The sequence below is a fragment of the Phoxinus phoxinus genome (assembly GCF_949152265.1).
Source record: "Phoxinus phoxinus genome assembly, chromosome: 16".
NCBI classification, from domain to species: domain Eukaryota; kingdom Metazoa; phylum Chordata; class Actinopteri; order Cypriniformes; family Leuciscidae; genus Phoxinus; species Phoxinus phoxinus.
Genome location: NC_136891.1, coordinates 31774544 through 31796547, shown reverse-complemented (window position 1 = coordinate 31796547; position 22004 = coordinate 31774544). Strand labels below are relative to the sequence as shown.

The 22004-nt window shown below is 40.2% G+C and overlaps 1 long non-coding RNA gene across 2 annotated transcripts; it reads right to left on the bottom strand.

Annotated features, from left to right (window-relative positions):
• Positions 1–405: 405 nt before the first annotated feature.
• On the bottom strand, positions 406–15057 carry LOC306983375. Of its 2 annotated transcripts, none has more exons than XR_013794344.1 (4): positions 14994–15057; positions 14225–14260; positions 13916–14009; positions 406–537 (listed from the first exon to the last, which is right to left on the bottom strand). It is a non-coding gene; the product is annotated as an uncharacterized lncRNA (long non-coding RNA). The 2 variants fall into 2 exon arrangements; XR_013794345.1 differs by lacking the exon at positions 14994–15057 and adding an exon at positions 14731–14864.
• Between the last annotated feature and the right edge of the window lie 6947 nt (positions 15058–22004).

The following is a 22004-nucleotide window of genomic DNA, read 5'->3' as shown; positions in this document are numbered from 1 at the left end:
ATTATAGCCCTTACGATTCCATATAAATAGCTGATTTAAGCGAGAGGATCTCACATTGGCCACAAATTTCCCCTTTATTTAGTGAAGCTTCCGTCATGCTTCTCGCTGACCCGCCGCACAACCTTGCTGAATGGACAGTTTCAGTTGTGCTCTCTGGTAGTAACCACACTAAAAGAGGGTGTGTAGTTTGGCATATTGTAGTTAAGCTATTTCCAACACACAAGACTGTAAACGCTCAGTGAACTCCTGCAAAAACCAAAAACATTTCTCTCTAACACCAGAAAATAGAATTGTGATCATTTCTTCTTGTGCAATCGCACTAAACCAACTCTATTGTGTACATTTTCTTGTACTTGGTGAACTTACAAATATGAGATTTTGATAGCATGCCGTGAAAATATAGGTGGCACAGAAGACATTTTTGATGTGGTTTCTTTGGTTTCACCTTCCTGGAGCCTGTTGCCTCCCTGCTGATTTATACCATCCAGGTTTCTCACTCTGCCAACCAGATAATTGTTTCAGGCTCCGGATGATCGTCTGTCAAGGCAAAAACAGAATAATGGTTTAGAATAAAAGTTAGTCTCTATCTAGATGGTATTTATATAGACAGACTGTAAAGACTAGTAAGGAAAAGTTTAAATCCTCATGCAAATAAATAATCTGCATCTATATTACAGGCTCATGCCAGTCTGACATTTCATTATAAAATGAGGCTCAATGTTTTATTAAAAACCATAGCTAACACAAATCACGTTCTGTTTATTTGGATACAGGGCAAATAATATACAGCAGAGAGAAAAGAACATACTCCAGTACATTAACCAACACAGTCATATAATAACACAAATGTATAACTCTGCTTGGTAACTCCCTGTGGAGAAATTACCGTAACGTACATATACGGCAAGGTAAATATTAGGAACTTAAATCTCACAACTAATGTCTTCAGGACAGCATGTAATACGCTGAAAGCACATTTACTGTAGCCATACCTCCATCTCACTCTTATTGAACACAATTGCTTGGACCAGTGCCACTTTGCATCAGTTTGGCAAATGGTTGTGCTGCCTGCAGTAAATGAAGGGTCTCGCCCAGACTTTTGCAAGTTTCCTTGCTGTCCTAACTTTTAAATAAGTGTAAATATCTCTAAAAATTCAATTAAAATTAAAACTTAGACAAGCTAATTTGTTGCAGGTTGATTCAACAGTAAATTCACTGCACATTTTTGTCTTTGTGCACATTTATTACAATCCTCAAATCCCAAGTATACTATCAAAGTGTCAAAAGGCTTCTTACAGTAATTCAGAAGGCACGTTATGAGGATTTTGCCAGAAAGTGGCTCAAATATTATTTCAGAGTGTAAATATTTCTGAATGGTGGCAGAGAGGACACTGTAGGCTTCTCTGGGTGGGTTTTATTTGATCCCTGGGAGAATGTGGCAGGTCTGCGATGTGCTTTATTCCAGAATGGAGGAAAGCTAGCTTATCTGGGAACGCCTGGCATTTCCTCTGGTCTGGGCTCCATCAGGAACGTTTCTACAGACGGGATGACTTTCACAAATAGCTTGCACTGGCAGATGTAAAAAAAAGAGTGAGAACGCTGTGTGCAGTTTTCCTAAAAAGAACAACAAGTACTGACTTCCTGCTCAGGAAGACTGCTTAAAAAAACTGTGTGAATCCAAAGGTGTTCACATTAAATAATTAAATGAATATGGTTTGAACTTGCTTGAGTACTTTCATCAATATAATAAGTTTAAAAAAAAATTGTCATAGAAATTAAACAAACACTGTATACTCACTCAACAACAAAAAAGTGCTTTTTACTTTGGGGGAAAACTTCTCAGATAAGCATCAAGGTCATTAGATATCAATGCACAGCAGCAGCATAAGTGAAGGATTAAATGCATAAATTGTGACTGGTTATAAACTACCCAGATCATCTTTAGCCGTCTGTTTATGTGTCAGCTCAATCTTTCAGAGAGGAATCTCATGCTGGGGGGAAATCTCAGTCCCTTAGAGGGAAACAGTAAATCTCAGGGCCTATAAAAATGTAAAGCAGCATGGTAAACCTTCTCCTCCATGACCTGCAGATCCACCCCTTGAAAGTATTTCACATTTTGTTTGCACCTGGTCTGTTCTCTCTTCTTACAATCTGATGCCTGTGTCTGGTCAGGAGTGACTGTGGAAGGGTGTGTGAACCCTGAATGGCAGACAATGGCATGAATGCATAAGCAGTTACGTTTCTATACTAAAAGACTCACCACGTACCTTGTCTAAGAGCCTAACATGTTTAATAGTCTGTACAAAAAAAAGAAATGAGAATATATCTCTGACAGGCAAATAGATATGTTTAATCTGAATTAAGACCACAAGCCACTTAACGTAGGTTACTATAAAACTGAACATGGCTTAACCATGTCTGTAAATTATAGTCATCACATTACCATTGATGTCTCGAAGCATTTGATATTTAAAGTTCTACCGAGTAGGCATATAATTTGTCATCTGTGTCCACGGGCGGCTGAGGGTTCATTTCCATAAAAACAGACACCAGAAAGAAATAATACACTCAAAAATGAAAATTTCTCATTTACATCATTCCAAACATGTATGGCTTTCGGGATTTTGAACTTTTCCATCAATGAGAACGAGGACTGGGCTGTCATCCAAAATGACAAAAAGCAAAACAAAAGTATCATAAAAACAATTCATACAACTTGTGTGTCATATTTCAAGACTTCCGAAGCAACATGATTGGACCAGACAAAGATTTAAGCCATTATTCACTGAAAACGCGGCTCTCCAACACTTCTCTAATCAGCAGCAAGGAGAGCTAGGACGGTATGAAGATTTGGTAACACTTTACAATACTCTTCTGTCATTAATGTATAACTGCACAGGAACAAATGAGTAACACAATATAAACATTCTGGGAACTACTATTAACCAAGAAGAAACTCTGATTTACGAATTAGTAAGTAATAGCTCTCAGTTAAATGAGGTGGTTCACAATTAGCTAATCAAAAACTACTTTATTTGTTCATACCTTCCAGAGGACTACTAAGAGATACTATAGAGGTTCATAATTAATGTGAATAATGCATAATATATAATTAATTCCAAAGTAAAGATCATGGTATCCTATTAGTAATGCCTTCTGAAGGATTTGGTAACACTTAATTATTTAGAACCGTATTCTAACGTGAAAAGTATGATAACTCTCCAGTAGTAATGACTGAAATCATAGCTTTTGAGGCGTTTGTAAGGATTTGGAATAAATAATTCCTTCTGGCAGATTTGGTACCACTTGAACCATTACATGATCTTCACTTTAGAATACTGATCCAAATAATTAGTAATTTGTTTAGAAGGATGTAGTAATACTTGTTTTGTTTTGTTACCACCCAAAACCTTTTTTAAAAAACCTCAAAAGCTTACAATAATTTTAGTTATTACTAGGGACTAGGGAGTAATTAGTAATTCCTTCTGAAGGATTTGGTAATACTGGAGTCATCACTAGTGGGTTACCATGATCTTCACTTTAGAATGAATCATACATCATTCACATTAGTTATGTACCTGTATGTGTGTTCTTAGGTTTTGCGAGTGAAGATAGAGATCGTGACTTCAACAGTTGAGTAAATCCACACACACACACCGTAAGTTAAGGGGACAATGATTTCAATTTTAATCAGTTCCTTACAACAACAAAAAAATGATTGTATGTCTTCAGAAGATGTTCAAAATCAGTTGGACCACTTTTCTGTGCAATTTCTGTCTGTGTGTTTGACAAACTTGTTTGGAAATGATTAGCAAGGATATTCTTCAAAAAATGATCTCACTGTATATTATGATATGTACTGTTTTTATGATGTAGGGTTTTAGGATTTTAAATTGTTGTATGTTACATGTGTTATGTGTTTATGTTGCAGAAGTTCCCTAATCTAAAACAAATTTATCCTAAGGGAGACAATAAATCCTACTGTGACCTTGTCGCACAGAGGACATAAATTCAGGTTTAAAACATCATGAGGGTGAGTAAATGATGACGCCATTTTAATTTTTTGGGTGAACTATCCCTTTAACCCTCAAATGTTCAGTCAAAATATAGTTCTAAATGCAACATAAGCCGAAAAAAAGTGATTTGGCCCAGACAGTGTAATTATCAAGGGTGGTCTTACCTGGTTTGCTGCAAGGAGAACTTGTGCACTGAGGTTCACCTCAGGCTGGAGTTGGCACAGGAGAAATAGATTCGGCATGAGCTGAATCTCAACACTATACACCTCAAAGTAAAAGAAAGCTGCTCTTTATGCCGCTTGCCACGTGGCAGAAGAGCGCCTGCCATGTATTAAGAACCTAGCAAGTTTAAGAATGCAGGAACTCAGAGCGAGCCAGACTGCACTGCCCATGCCTGACAGCTTGACAAGTGTTCGGCCAATCCTGTGGTTTGTGCTCCTCTGCCTCGGTTCAGAACTGACGAGCATAAGAACTGGGAGCAAACACTGCTTACGACTGTCCAAATAACACAAAGTAAAATTATAGTGCAGGCACTACTGATTAACTTGATGGATATGGATTTTTTTTCAGGAGCAATTTGAATAAAGCCAATAATAATATAATGAATAATATGCCACCATGTTTATGGCAGGCCTGTCAAAAAAATAAAAAATACCCACACTAGCATTTTATCAGAAACATTGTTGTTTTAATAACACACTCACAGCATATGAGATTCATAATTTCTTCCCTTCAGAAATATAATCCCTGACAACAGATAAAATATTATAATGATTCAAAAAGACATTAATGAGACACAACAATGATTTATCTAAAAGACTTTTGGTACTAAAAACTGATTTAGTGTCATCATAAACAGGAATGTCACATCCAGCATAACATAAAAAGTAAATCAGATAGCAGACAAAAACAAGCCATTCAACGAAATGGGATTTTACCAACCTTTATCTCAACTTAAAAAGTTTATAACGGACTAGTCTAATTCAGTTCAGAAAAATGTGTTGTGTTTGTGCACGTGTGTGTCAAAATTTGGGTCAGACTCAATTCTGCATAACATGCCATTCTTGATTATTTTTGCAGGTTTACCGCATCTCATTGATTAGCTATTGCCTTTAACAGAGGAAATTAGATCAGAGGACATATGAGGACCTTTGCAGAACATTCACATGGCCACACATCAGACCATTCATGGTACAGAGGTGGATGTAGGAAGATGACTTCACTCCCACAGAAGCCATTAAAGCAATGGTAATAAAGATACGGTAGTTGCAGAGCCAGGTCTGCCTCATAATGATATTTAAGGCTTTTGGAAGTGATCTGTAGAATGCTTCAAACTAAATGACTGCATGCTTTTATGAGCGAGGGCGAGTGTCCCAATGTAACACAATGCTCCAAGAACTGAGAGAGACTGCGCTCACTAAAACAAGCAAACCAGTTCACGTGGACTCTTGGAGAAACAAGCACTAACCTGGCTGTGACTGAAGCCTTTGGATCAAGTGAATTAATATTATTGGGGCTTTCTAATGTCAAGGTGGAAATTAAGGGTTTCAGACAGATTACTGACTGAAATTTGTCATAGACTGGGCTACAAATAAAGACAAAGAACACTGTTGACATGCCAAGTAAGGACTTGAGCAGGAAGCAAGAGCTGGTTAGACTTTAAAATGACTTTACTGGAATCATTTGAAATGTCATAGAACTTAATGTGAGAGTTTGGTTTAAACCAGTCACCCATTTGCGAAGACAGCCTAAAATTTGTAACATTATTAGATCTGTCAATTGATTGAAATGTTGATATGCAACTGAAATTGTGTTTTTTATATATATATATATATATATATATAGTTCTATCATGCTTTTTTACATTTTCAGCTTTCTGTAGTTGCAGTTTGAGCATGAAAAAGGTCTGCAAAGATACAAAACACAAAGTCCACTCCAAAGGGAGTTTCTTTATATTGTTTCTAAACTTGTTTCTGGTGATTGTTTCTGAAAACTTTGTAGTCTTGAGTTTTCTTCCTGGAACGTACACGTCACGATATTCCTCATTTGATTCATTCCTGACCAAGGCATACACAAAAAAAAGTTGGCAAGGCCAGGATGAGTTGAAAAAGTGTGACATTTCTGTAATACACTGAAAGTGGTTGACCGATCAGGACACACTGATCCAGTATATATGACAGAAAATATATGAGTGACGATTTGGTCTCTACATTGACACTTCCTCTGTCACCTTGATCTGCTTCATTAAACCAGTTAAAACCAGAGTTTCACATGTAACTAGTTAATTAGCAAATGATGACCATAATTTTATCTCAGAACCCCCTAACAAATGCTAATGGTGGTCATCAGAGTACACTATTATCAAAACCACTACTTACTGTGTGAGTAATTCCTCTCACACACTGCGAGCCGCGACCATGCGAGCATCATCGATTTCCACTCGATTTCTCCCGAGTGAAAAAAAAAAATCATCTGCGAGCTCGTAAAAACAGCTAAAATCGCACCGTGTACGCCCGCCTTAATGTTTTTCCTCCTGTAGCTAGACTAGTGTTTTTGTAGGTAGTTTTTTAAAGACTATCAGCAGACGTGGGCCAGTATTGGTTATTTCTCAGATTTTGTTAAGCTTTTGGTTTACCTCAAAATAATTGTGACATTGAGAGCTCCATGCTTCCCTATGGCTCCGTAAAATTAGGTTAATGTTTGTCTTCAGATACTGTCTTCAGATTTTTTTTTATTATACATTTCAAATTTTGTATTCAACAAAATACATTATTATCTCAATTAAATGTACTGAAATTAATGTATATGTGACACAAAAAGGCTGTTTATTATTTTGGCCGGTAAAAAATATGCTTGGCTGGTGGATTTTTTTTCATCTACTACCAGTCCCCATGGCAGGTGAGCCAAAAAGTAAATTTCGGACCCTGCCGGTGAACCACCTCTCCAACATTTGGATTTTAACGAGCAGTATTTGTGCATTTACATTATACCAATGAAATTCAATCCCATGTTTCTTGGCCTGTCTCTATGTTTTGCTTTAGCAAGCTTGCCAGCTGTGGCAAAAACAGTTCAACTGGGTACACACTTGGGCTTTCCACATTGGTGGATGGATTATTTTTTAACCACAAAACAGAATTGAACCAAACAAGATAATTCTGTTATGAATATCAAACAGTTACAATAGAGTGCAACAGTCGGGTTCCAGAAGTTAAAAAAAATCCCATAAGGGAAGGGAACTGATTTTTAACAATAACATATAAACCTTTAAAGACAGACATACTGTGAGCTACGAGGTTGTTAATCAATGGTATATAACCTTTTGAAATGGTATTTCAACGTATGCTTTTGTTGAAGGTATCATTTTAAAATAATTGTGCTCTTAAAGTTCTTGCTGAAAAACTACCCATGATTCTGCAAAGAAATCTCCACCAATCAGAGAATCAAAACAAGCAAATTCCCAGAAAGAAGCCTCTTCTAAAGCTGGCTCACAAGAAAGTTCGCAAACAGTTTGCTGAAAGCAACCTGTCCAAGTGCATGAATTACTGGAACCATGTCCTGTGGTCTGATGAGACTAAGATAAACTCTTGTTTGGCACAGATGGTGTCCAGCATGTATGGTGGCGCCCTGGTAAGGATTACCAAGAAAATTGTGTCTTGCCTACAGTTGAGCATGGCGGTGGTAGCTTCATGGACTGCATGAGTGCTGCAGGTGATGGGGAGCTGAGCTTCATTGAGGAAAACATGGATTCCAACATGTACTGTGACATTCTGAAGCAGAAAATTAAGTCCATCCTTCATAAACTGGTCCGAACGGCATGATAACGACCCCTAAACACACCGCCAAAATGACAACTGGGTTGCTGAGGAAGCTGAAGGTGAAGGTGATGGAGTGGCCAAGTATGTCTCCAGAACTGAACCCTATTGAGCACCGATGGGGCATCCTCAAGCAGAAGGTGGAGAGGCGCCATGTGTCTAACAGCCAGAAGCTCCGTGATGACATTATGGAGGAGTGGAAGAGGATCCCAGCAACAACCTGTGCAGCTCTGGTGAAGTCCATGCCTAGGAGGCAGTGGCAGATAACAATGGTGCTCTGCTCACACAAAATATTGACACTTTGGACACAGTTTTGACATGTTCACTTAGGGTGAACTCACTTTTGTTGCCAGCTATTTTGACAATAATGGCTGTATGTTGAGTTATTTTCAGAGGACAGTAAATATACACTGATATACAAGCAGCGCATTGACTACTCTAAAATCTATCCAAGTTTCATTTCTATAGTATTGTCCCTTGAGAATATATACTAAAATGTTTGCTGAAGTGTGAGGGGTGTACTCACTTTTGTGAGATACTGTATACTATATATAAATTAGGGCCGGGACTCGATTAAAAAAATTAATCTAATTAATTAGAGGCTTTGTAATTAATTAATCGAAATTAATCGCATTTTAATTGCATATAAATATTTGACCGGAGAACAGTGAGAAGTAATTTTTTTTACATGGATTTTTAGTATACCATTGAATAATGACTGAATACATAAGCTTAAGCAACAAAATATTGTTTATTTTTGTTCAACCAAGTCCAGCAGACCAGTGCTATTTTTGCCATTAAGTGTAGCAATAGCCGTTCCAAATTCCTTGTTGCATAGCTTGCACACAACCATGCTCTTATCGACGCTTCCATCCGTTCGTTTTTTATAACAAAATGTCCCATCCACGGGGCCGACCAAAGCGGTCTCGTCAGCTTCTTTGTTCATGTTCACTGTGGTTTGTTGTTGTCTGAAGTTATCGTTTAGTTAGAACTGTCTATGGAAGTTATGAACGCTAGTTGGTGCTCCAGTATAATCAGTCCGCCTAAACTCATCCAGTGAGAAACGTTCCGCGGTGCAAAAATAAGTGCGATTAAAATGCGTTAAAAATGTTTAACGCGTTATTTTTTGTGTAATTAATTAATCTTAATTAACGCGTTAAAGTCCCGGCTCTAATATAAATATAAACTTAAGCAATAAACGAGCAAGACGAGGCCGACGGCTGTGACAGAACGCCGCGAGGCCGGTGGCGTGATTGATAATGAGCGATGCCTACGTGACGCACCAGTCTCGTATCTCTCACGGAGGAGCGGAAGCATAAAAGGAGGAGCGATGATCGTGAAGGATGAGAGAGGACCAGGCCTGGACTATTTTATTTGATGTTTTGTTTTATTATATGTGGCAGCACTCGTCCGTGAGGGACTGCTTCCTTTACTTCCATTTTGTATTTGTTTATTTATTTATTTATTAAAGTTGCTGAATGTTTGCCGGTTCCCGCCTCCTTCCCATAACATCTAACTTTGCTACAATATTGTTTATATAATATCATATATATTTAAAAATATATTAAAATCTATAAAAAGTTTATTTATTTTTTGATTATGTCATTCACACTGCTGCATTGGGATTGTTGTTCTACAGTCTTGTACTTTTGCCTTTTGGTCCAAGTTTAAATGCTTGTGATTCACTTTGTAGCCGATTGGTTTGGTTTGTCTTTTAAATCTGTAACAAAGACTTATGGGTAAAAATATTTCCGGAACCAAGGTCACTGAAAAACGGGAGGGGCACTTTAACCATAATTAATATAATAATAAAAAACAGGGTGAATAAATAGTCTACTTTGTGTGTAAGATTGTCACAAATAATCACATCTATGCTGTTACAAGTTCATTAAATCTGTCCGGATGTGACCCCTAAGTAATTTTTAGAGCATCACAGTCATCAGAAAGTAATGGTTGGGTCCTCAGCGGGTGCTTCAGCTGAGGGCCCCAGGAGACAGACGCCACTGTGGCTTTCCCCCATACTCCTCTCTGCCAGACTGGCCCTCAGCTGCAGCACCCAATCCAAAATAGCACAACAAACCACCCACAAATACTGAGTGAGAGAGAACTGCACCGCACTGACAGATGTTTCTCAACGCAGCTTCTAAAGGCCTGTTCCTAGTTCAGTGTGTGTGGTTACCCAGCCCAGAAGGGCCTCTGCCTGTTTACTAAAGAAATGTGATGGATAATTCAAGATTTAAGCGATTTCTTTGGTGTTTTGTTACTCTTTGATGCTTTCAATTAAAGGATTAGTTCACTTTTAAAATGAAAATTATGTCATCATATACTCACCCTTAAGTTGTTTCAAACCTGTATGAATTTCTTTCCTCTGCTGAACACAAAGAAAGATATTTAGAAGAATGTCAGTCACCAGACAGTTTTTGGTTCCCATTGACTTCCATAGAAGGAAAAAAAAAAATACTATGGAAGTCAATGGGAACCAAAAACTGTCTGGTGACTGACATTCTTCTAAATATCTTTCTTTGTGTTCAGCAGAGGAAAGAAATTCATACAGGTTTGAAACAACTTAAGGGTGAGTATATGATGACAGAATTTTCATTTTAAAAGTGAACTAATCCTTTAAGACAACTTTAAGCTCAACTTGCTCCATATCTCAAGTCTCTAAAATATCTCTTTAAAAATTTTTCTCTCAAAACCACAGTAACAATTCAAATACAGGAGGTTTTAAATGATTCGCCAATCGTCAGTGACAATGCGGTCCTGAGCCAATAAGGTTTTCATAAAAGCAGCAGATGTTCTTTCAATTGAGTGACAAAAAACTAGGGTCAACACAGCGAGTCAGCCAAAAGTCCAGATGACCATGAATCCACTTTATTACAACATGATCAGAGCCTGGAGCTTCAAGAAGGTGAAGGTTATTTGCTTAGACATGAAATAAGTTACTGATGGGGGACACTTCAAAGAGGAGAAGTATTACTTTCTGAAATGGATGCTTAGCATAAAGTTCTGCCGGGAAGACTTAATTGTTACGTCACTTTACCTTATCTATCTATCCAATCACATTCCAATACTCGTGGTATAAAAGATTGGTCACTTACTCTTGTCTGAGTTCGCAGATGCTGACGCGCCAATTCACCACCATCCTCCCCTCCACCTCCAAGTGGAATCCTTCCCTCCATCCTCCCCACCACCACCAGGATGGTCCCTTCCATACCTCACAGGGGGTCGGCTGCGCCCCTGCCTTGATCTTCAGGCAGGATATGCAGAGTCCGGACCCTCAGATTGCGAGCTAAGGACGGGGCCTACGCCAAAGAACTTTATTGCTTGCTGGGTTGTTAATAAATGGATAATTGTCACTATATTTACTCTCCCGAGTCTTTCTGGTAGAACTTCTTGTGGTGCTGGAATGCATGGGCTAAGAGCAAGGGCATCTCTAGTTTAAATCAAAACCACAAAATGTCTTCTAACAGGTTAAGCTGTTTTTGAAGAGTTAGACACCCTGATAGGCTCAAGTCAGAATAAAAATAACTCTCAACAGGTGCATAACAGTAAATTTGCAGTCGTATTTTTGTAAACAGCCATGCTTTACTTAGTCACAAAACTAAAATGATGATATTCTCTCATCAACACCAAAACACAAAAATCCTGCATCTTTTCTACCCCAAACAGAGCTCCAGACTGACTAAAAAAGGACTAGAAAATAAAAATGTGCAACAACAATTTAAAGTTTAATCTTTATTTAGCTTTATTTAGCTTTTTGCACATCCACATGAGGTTTTGTCCGAGGTTTCATCTCTTAAGAAAGAACTCTTATTCTCTGATTCTTCTCATTGAGTCAGTCAAAAAGATTCACAAATCAGCCTCAAACCCCCTCGTGAGTTAGACCTTTAAATCAAACTCAACCTGTCACTGATTCATTCATCACTCGCAGTTCAGTGAGGAAGTCAACTGCGAACTCAGTAGCAGCTCTGGGCTGTTTTTCTCAAAAACATTGAAGCCCAGGTAGATTGTAGAGACCATTTGTGCAAATAGTTACTACGAGAAACAGCCCACAGCTGCTACTGAGTTCACAGTTGACCCCCTCAATGAACGGCAAGCTATTTTAAAGTATGTCCGATTCAAAATGCACTGGTAATTATTATTGCAATGTATAATTTAGGCTTGTGTCTCACATTAGTGTTGTAGTCTTGTAATGTAGGCTAACATTAGTCTATAAGTTACACCTATAATGGTGTTCTTTAATAAATTAATAATGATATTCTAAAATCTTTCAAATGTTTAAAAATATATATTATTGGTTATTGTTTAACATAAAGTTGAATTGATAGAAAGCTTTATTGGCAGACATGCTGGAACACTAACATTTTCCTCTTTAAACCCCCAAAGAGGCAGAAATATTCTTACATTGTCATGTCTGTTGGGTTTGAGATTAGTTTGAGTTGCGATCTTGTTTGATTTGCACTGTTCCCAGTTCATTTTCTTGTGTTAGTATTATATGTTTCCTTTGTTCCAGTTAATCTGTTGCCATGGTTTTTGATTTGCCCTCATGTGTTACATCTGTGTCTAGTTAATTATCTTATTTAGTCCTTAGTGTTTCAGTGTATGTATATAAACTAAGGATACGTTTACATGACAATGATATGCTTAAAACAGAAGTTTCTCCTTTGAATTTTCCACGTACAGACGACACCATTGTCAAAACGAACCCCATTCACACGGATCCGCCAAAACGACTAAAAACCCTGTATTCTGCTGCCAGGCCATTAGATGGCAATTAAACATTAGACTGAACACGTGATATGCATGTGCATGACGTCATCGTCTTCAGAGATTCGCGTTTTTGTTGTTTACACGGAGACCGTTTTCAAAAACTTGCACTGAAACCCGTTTTCAAAACGTTGTTTTCAGGCCAAAACGTTGTTGTCGTGTAAACGAACGACAAAATACATAAAAAGTTTTACGTTATTTTTTTTTGAAAACGGTGTTGTGTAAACAGCCCCTAAAGGCACCCTGACTGGGGCATGTAAAGCTGCAACGCGTAGGTGGATCTGTCACCATTTTTAATGTTTTGAGCCATCAATGAAATAAAGGCTTTTTAACTTTTTTCTACTTATTTCGAGTGCCTTGGAGTTCCTAACTTATTAGCCCCTAAAGGTACGTTTACACAACAAGGATGTACTAAAAATGTTAAAAGTTTTTCCTTTGCCCTTTTTTGTGTGTACAGACAACAACATTGTCAAACCGATCGATTGAAAACACTGTATTATACTGCCAGGCCAGTAGTTGGCGATGTCACTTTGTAAAGTGCCTATAGACTGAACATATTATACACATGCACATGACGTCACCGTTTTCACAAATTCACGTTTTTGTAGTTTACATGGAGATAATAACGGTATCGGTTTAACCAAAAATGCCATTGTAAAGTAAGAAGGTACTGTGCAATGAACTGAAGAACTTCTGTACAACCATCTTTATCAAGTCATGTGGATACTAAATGTTTTATTTTAGGAGTCAATGGTTTTTTAAATCTGGATCTCTGCCAAAAAAAAACATTTAAACAAGCTGTGATCTGCCCTTAGGATGTTAGGCCCTGATCCATTTTGCGTTCTCTTTATCTTTTTTTCCCATTGCCTTCTGTCACTGTGACAAAGAAAGTAGTAATGTGAAATACTTTTTAGATATAATTACTTTGCATGCTCCCTTGCATGTGAACAGATATAGCCTATTCCCTAAATATCGGGTCAGGGAAAGAGTGAAGAAAACCAGGTTCTTCCATTTGTACATCTTGTCCATTTCAACAAGAAAATAAATGCTTTAAAAAAAAACAGCCTTGGTCAAAGTACTCTTACTGCTGTTAAGAGCAGGTCGGAATGTGTCATTAATTTAGCTAAACACACAATTTTCCTCTTCACTTTTAATACTGAGGTTATGGTAGCACGTGCATTAGTCTAAAAACCCTGTTGCAATCAATCTTCCAGGAACCACTGGAAATAGTGAGTTAATAATTTAAGGAAAAAGAGGCAGCAGACTAGTCATATTCAAACTAATATGCAAAATCTGAGCAGTGTGAACCCAACAACATACCTGATACCTCTGTTTTGTGGAGTCTATGAAGCTTGACAGCACAGATCGAACCCCTTCACCTTTGGATCATAATTTGTGAGTGGATTTCCAGCCCCTGATTTTGAAACAATATTTTGGTTTTACCAAATAAGCTGAGCATCACTCTAATTCAGTCTACAGTGTTTGGTACAGATAAAAGGGTTAAAAAAATCACTCAATAAGAAACAGCTCACTGAGTCCTTTATGGCTCTAGAAGAAAATTACTTGGCTTTTTCTAGCAGCAATAGAAATGACACACAAATGGAAGAGATAATGATGATGAATGCTTACCCAGACTTTTACAAGTTTGAGGTCCTTATGTGTATGCTGGAAGAAAAAAAGAGATGACAGTTGGGCGTTGTTCTGTGCATTGATGGCCCTCTTTTGTGTCATGTTTAGGCCCTCTGACTGACTTCTGTGACTGATGGTAACTTATTATCTGAAAAACTATCGCCTACTATTTTGTTCAGTTTGACTTTTAAATATCTATACATCTGATAATGCACTGGGTGAAAGTTAAGCGTAGCCTAATTCCAGTTATGAAGTAAGTTACCTTTTGAACTCTTTAACGTTAGCTTTTGAAAAATGAATAGCCTTGTTATGCCTGAGGAGGAGAATAACAAGGAAATGAACCATTCTTAACAAAGAACTGGATTTAGCCATTTAGCCTCCGTGCAGGACTGCATGTGAAATATTTTGAAGGACTGCCGGTGTAAGTTAATGTTTTGAATTGAGATAAACAAACTAATACCACAAAACATAGGCTAAAATTCATGAAACGATTATCCTAATATTACTATATGTAGCAGCCTATGTTGTTTTCCCATCAAATACATTGTAACTTCTTGTATATTATTACTGAATTCTTTTTTTGAAAATATATATCTATCTCTGTATGTAGGCCTAATAATCTGTAATATTTCATTGGCCCCGCTTAAAACAGCAGAACGGAACGAAACTGCGGAAGGTCAATCAGCGCTAACATGACGTCACTAGCCTTGAGCGCCAAATCAAAATAAATAGGATGATGATAAAAACAAAACTGTGTAATATTGTTTACCTTACGTGGGGGGTGGGGCTATCAGATTCCGATGTTGAATGACAAATAACCTTATTGTTATTACTGTAACCGCTCAGTCTAATACTAGCAGCTACTGGAGTGGTTTAGCCCCGTAATGCCCTGGCTGACGCGCTGTTTGTTTTGCTTTCTGTTACCATTGGCTTCGGTCGTAAGAATGTCCAGGCGTTTGTCTTGCTAATTATTGTGTTTATTTGTTTCTACCGTGCAGAGGTAAATATCCATTTATCCAGTTTCACAGGCAAATCAAATTAGTATACTATTACATTGTCAACAATCAGTTTTCAGCCTATATGCGCCACAGCGGTCAAAAACCGTTTGCCCTTCCGGGCCAAACCCCCCTTCCTGTTGGCAGTTTGGATGCTGCTTTTATGCCTTTGACCTCAGGTAACATTAGAGCGACACCCAGTGTACAAACAAGAAACAACACCCAATATAAAAATACACAAACACCACATTTGGCTCCTATACACCGGCCCCTAATTGTTAATGACCAGCAGCCATTACAATTTAAACAAAACAAAAAACAAAAAAAAGAGAGCCAAGATGTTACAATCCATCAAAGTACAGTCAAGCCCAGCATGAACAAACTTATTTATACTCCATGCAGCAAACAGAGCTTTGTCACTGGCCTTTCCATAATGTTAGTTTTAGTCTGTAATCTTACAGACCGCACAAGCCCATGTTTGTCGGGAAAAACCTCCAGAACCTTGCCGAGTGGCCAAGAGCCACGAGGAGCCGAAGAATCCACTATTACCACAATGTCCCCAACCATCAAACTCCTCTTCTTTTGATTCCACTTTTGCCTCTCTTGAAGCAAAGGCAAATACTCTCGCATCCATCCCTTCCAAAAAAGATCTGAGAGGTACTGTACCTGTCTCCAACGTCTTCTCCCATATTGGTCGTGCGGATTGAACACTCCAGGTGGCAAAGCTGGTTTACCCTTCAGAAGAAGAAGATGGTTTGGAGTAAGAGGTTCCAGGTCGCTGGGATCATCCGAGAGCTTAGTAATAGGCCGATCATTCAAAATGGCCTCCACTTCACAGAACACCGTATGAAGTCCATCATCATCCAATGTCTGCTGACGTAAGACAGAAGTCAAAACCCTTCGCACCAGGCGGATCATCCGTTCCCACACGCCACCATGGTGTGAACCAGCTGGTGGATTAAAACTCCAACGGATTCCAATCTGCGACATGGCTCCTTGAATCGTATCCTGATTCAAATCAACAAGAGCCTTTTTGAGTTCCCTCTCCGCCCCAATGAAGTTGGTACCGTTGTCTGACCTCAGATGTTCCACTTGTCCTCTCCTGCTGATAAAACGCCGCAAAGCATTGATGCATGCATCCGTTTCCAGGGATACTGTCACTTCCAGATGGATGGCCCTGCTTGCCATGCAGGTAAATATAACTCCGTACCGCTTACAAGTCGATCGTCCCCTCCTTACTTCAACTGGTCCAAAGTAATCTACTCCCGTGTTCGTAAATGGCAGTAGATCAGGAAGGATTCTCACCTTTGGGAGGTCTGCCATCTTTTGTTCCACTGCTCTTCCGTTGTACCGTCTACAAAAGCCGCATTCAGCAATAACCTTCCTAACTGCTGAATTGGCCTTCGTAATCCAAAACCTCTTCCTCACTTTAGACAGTGTATGAGTCCGTCCACCATGTCCCAGAGTCTGATGTACGTGCTTAAGAATAAGCATGGAGACATGCTGATCCTTGGCGAGAATGAGGGGATGTTTGACTTCCTCAGGCATCGCTCCTCTGTTCAACCTTCCTCCAACTCTTAAGAGTCCCTCCTCCACCATTGGATCCAGTCTATATATGGAACTCCGTCTACTCACTGCTGCTTTCCCCGATAGCAGAACCGAAATCTCCTCCTTGAATCTCTGTTGCTGGCAATAACGAATGATGGCAATCTCAGCTTCTAATTGATCTTCCAGTGTCAGAATTCCACTCCTAGATGTCACTGTGCCCCGTTGTCCTTCAGCGTTGTTCAGTCCATCCTGACTGGTTTCCTCTGGATGATCGGCCACAGCAGCCTCCAACTGCCCCTTCAGGCGCCCCTTTGATAACAATATAACCTTTAACCTAAGAAACCAGGCAACTGCTGTCTTCAGCCTCCTCCAGTCAGAAAAGTAAGCAATGAGCTGGTCAGTAGGACTAGAAACGGCACACACATTGATGGCATTTACTGTAGTCCCTTTCCTCACCTCTGGGTCATTTAAGTCCAATGACCATTCAGACACAGGTTTAGGCCAGTCTTCCTCCTGCTGCCAAAGAAATAAAGGACCTCCTAGCCACGTGCCTTTCTTCAGAAAATCAGAGACGTTCAGACCCCTCGATGCATCATCCGCTGGATTATCTTTAGAACCAATGTGTTTCCACTGTGAGGGTTCAGATATTTCTCTGATGGTCGAGATTCTGTTGGCCACAAATGTGTGGAAGCGCCTGTCCTCGTTGCTAAGGTACTTTAACACCGAAGTGCTATCAGTCCAGAATACTGACTCCTCCAACGGGAAATCCAATTCCTCCTTTAACATTGAGTCCACTCTGACAGCAAGGACAGCCGCTGTCAATTCCAGTCGGGGAATAGTTACAACCTTCAGTGGTGTCACTCTGGCTTTACCAAGCAGAAATGTGACCTGAATGTTGTTTTCCTGATTTAACATCCGAATGTAGGTTACCGTCCCGTATCCACCTTCACTGGCATCGGCAAAGTGATGTAGTTGCGCATGCCTGATCTCTCCAAAATACACTGGCTTAATGCACCTATCCACCTTAAATGCAGTCAGCAGCTCCAGGTCTTTCAACCACCTTTTCCATTTGCACAAGATGTCCTGTGGCAGAGCATCATCCCATGAACAATGCCTCCGACAGAGTTCTTGCTGCATCACTTTAGCAAGCAAAGTGACAGGTGCCAGTAACCCAAGCGGATCGTACACTGAGCTGTTAACTGACAACATACCCCTTCTTGTTAGAGGCTGTTGTTTTATCTCCATTCTGAACCTGAAAGAGTCAGTCTCCACGCACCATTGCAGACCCAAAGCTCTTTCTACTGGAAGTGTATCTTGGTCTAGATCCAACTCCTTAAGGTCCTTAGCCCTCTGATCTTCGGATATGGCTTGCAAGACGATGCGACTGTTGCTTATCCATTTCTCTAAGATGAAGCCTCCCTTCCGACACAGAGCAATTAGATCTTTTACCATATGGATAGCTTGTTCGTCTGTGGCTGAACTCCTCAAGCAGTCGTCCACATAAAAATTATGCTTGACACATTGAAGAACTTCAGCTGAAAACTCAGAATTATTATCATCAGCAGTTCTTCTAAGTGCGTAGCTTGCACAACTGGGGGACGAAACAGCGCCAAACAGGTGTACCGTCATCCTAAACTCCACAAAATCCTTACTGATGTCTCCATCTGGCCACCAGAGAAAGCGGAGAAAGTCTCTATCTCCCTCAGCCACCCTCACCTGATGGAACATGGCCTGAATATCACCCATGAAAGCTACGGGTTCCCGTCTGAAGCGAGTTAGAACTCCTAACAGCGAGCTGGTAAGGTTAGGACCCTGCAAGAGCTCACCATTTAACGAGACCCCTTTACAAGTGGCTCCACAGTCGAACACCACACGAAGGGAACCTTTTCTCGAATGGTGGACACCATGGTGAGGAATATACCACACCTTTCCACTCTCACAATGCTGTTGCTTCTGAGGTACTTGCTCTGCATAGGTTTTACCAATGAGATTGTTCATATACCCTGTATACTCTTGGTGCAAGTGTTTATCTTTAAGGAACCTTTTCCTCAAACCCTCAATCCTCTGCTTAGCCACTGCAAAATTGTTGGGGAGATAGACTTCCTTGTTCCTGAAAGGCAATTTCAAACAATATCTTCCATCTTGAAGTATTGCCGAGCGCTCCATAGTTTCAAGAAACCTACAATCTTCTCTGGACATTTCCTTCTTTTCTATATTCCTTTCGTTGAAATCATGATTGTATTGAATGGTCAGCATCTGTTCCAGTTTGCCCACAGATATCCTGTTCACCATAGCAGCGGGAAGATCCTCCTCCAATGCCCCGCTGTTACCATTCAGCGGACCACTAACAACCCATCCTAGCACCGTCCTAACAGCATACGGGCCATTCCCGCAGCTGTTGACGACCTCCCAAGGTTCTAATACCTTGGGAGCATTGGTTCCGATTAAGAGATCAACGTTCGCTTTTATGCTTGGGATGTGTACCTTTGACAAGTACGGCCAGCTAGCCAGGTCTTCCGGTGTTACCCTGTTATCCAAAGTAACTGGCATTTTCTTTTGTGTAAGAACCTCCGGGAGCATATAGAAGCCATTGCTGTCCAGATCAGATACCTCCAAACCAGTCAACGAGAAGGCTGGAACAACAGTTTCTTGCCCCATGGTGCGTAATAAGAAATTAGTTCTTCTGCCTGTAATATTCAGCTTCCGCATTAGATCTTCCGTGCAGAACGTGGCTGAACTTCCAGGGTCCAGAAAAGCATAGGTGTTTATAATGCAATTTCCCTTCGCAGATTTCACCTTAACAGGAAGAATGGACAGAACGCACTGGTCCTTACCGGCCCCTGTATGTCCACATGTTTCCTGCGAAGTTGGCTGGTTATGATATGGCTCCTCTGTAGTTTGCCTTTTGATATGCAGCACGGTGGGATGAGTTTGGCCACAAACTTTGCATGTCAAACGCCTGTCGCAATCCCTGCTCATGTGACCATGACCTAAACATGCAAAGCAAACTCCCTTTTCCCTCAAAAAATAAATCTTTTCCTTGTGCTTCTTTCCACTGAACTGTTTGCACTCTTCCAACAGGTGACTACCAGCACAGCAAAGACATCCAGCTTTCTTTTCTTTCCCCGGAGGCAATATTGGCTCTTTTTCTCCCTCCAACAAGTGTCTAGATGTTACTGTGGTGGCAACGATATTTCCAGTCACTCTGTTCCTAGGCTGGAATTTTAACCTGGCGAGAGTCTTCATACCAGCGACACCGGGTGGTGAATCCTGTATGTTGCCAAATAGAGGGTCAGAAAGAATACTAACACGACACTCAATGAACTTAACCAAATCCTCGAAATGAGCTCTATGTTTAGTTCTTTCCATAATGTCATGAGCCCTTGTCCTCCATTGCTCTCTCATTCTGAATGGCAGCTTTGCAATAATGGCTCTCATGTTAACAGGCATATCCAGTTCCTGCATGTACTGGAGCTCCTCCATCACATTACGGCAGCCACGCAAAAATAAGGAGTAAGCTTGAAGTGCCTTTACATCCTCAGCTCGTATTGGTCGCCAGGTCAAAGCCCTTTCAATATAAGCTGTTGCAATTTTATACTGATTGCCAAAGTGCTCCTGTAGAAGACCCTTTGCCACTACATAGCCACGCCCAGGATCCATATGTTGGCAGCTATGCACAAGTTCTTGTGGCTGTCCTCTTGTAAATTGTTCCAAATAGTACAAACAATCTGCATTTCCTGCTTTCCCCTCCACTCCTTGCTCAAAAGCCTTAATAAATGTTCTGTATTGTAGAGGGTCACCTTCAAAGATGGGAATGTCTCGTGGTGGCAGAGACAATGAACGCTGCTGCTGCACTAAAGTGGCCGATATTTCATTTTGCCTGCGCATGATATTAAGTATGTCTCCAGGCGGATCTTGACAGATCTGAGATCCTAGCGTTCCTTCCACGTCCCTTGTTGTTGGTTGGTATTGGGAATAATTCAACGTCCCCAACGTATTGCTTTCAACCCATTGGTCAGTTACCTTTCGTCGCACGTCCATTGATAGTGGTTTATGCGGTGGAAATGACAAATTTGTCATGTCATTTTGTTGTTTTGATTTCTCTGCTCGAGGCTGATATTCCCTTGCCATAGGATTTAAAACATTGACAGTTTCCTTTTGGAGGTAGGAATTCATACCATCTGACAATGCCCGAGAAGAACCTTTCAGATCAGCGGCCTGTAGTACTGCCAGTTTAGCATTGGATGCAGCCAGTTCAGCCTCCAAACCAAGCTGCTGTCTTTTCCTCCTCAGCTGCTGCTCCTGTTCCTCTAAAGCAGGGGTGTCGGAGTCAGTTCCTGGAGGGCCAGAGCCCTGCAGAGTTTAGCTTCAACCCTAAACATTTTTTTAAAAACACCTGATCAGCTAATCAATTCCTTCATGCTAATTTGAAAATTGCAGGTGTGTGTGTGTTGAAGCAGGGTTGGGACTAAACTCTGTAGGGCTGTGGCCCTCCAGGAACTGACTCCGACACCTGTGCTCTAAAGCATGTTGCCCCTTTAAAGCTGACACACGAGCTTCCAGCGCAGCTCTATTTGCCTCCGCTTTAATCCGTGCAGAGGACGTGGTACTTGATCTACCACTGTTAACACTCCTTTGATTTGAGCGCTTACTACCGACCTGGGAAACGCTGTCATTAGGATTCACATCATCAATACCATCAACATTTACCAAATCATGACCTTCATTGCTTGAAACCCACTTTTTTGTATCAGCAATACATAAATCATTAAACAGCATTTTTGCTTTAAACCATATTTCATGTTTTTCGTTTTCCTCAAGTGGCAATAAACCCAACAAAGATTCATGCATGCATTTTGATTCATCACATACCTCAATCAATTCTCCAAGAGCACTCAGTATCTGCTTTTTATCACCCTTTTCTATCAGAGCTTGTATTGATTTTCTTAACACACTGGCTTTGTTAAGCTTAGCCTTTCTATCATTTTGCAACCTGTCCAATTTATCAGCAAGCGCCTTTGCAGTGAGCTTCACTGCCCGCTTTCCAGTTTGTGCTTGCGCACCGCTAGTCACACTACTGGATTTACCAGCTGTAACTTTAAGCACACCAGTCCCGTTAATGACCGACACTGCGTCACGCGCCTCCATGATAACGAGTCAGTCACACAAAATTCGCCGTAACAGTCAGTGAAAGCTCTATCGTCCGTCTTATCTGGTTACCAATGCATTGGGTTTAT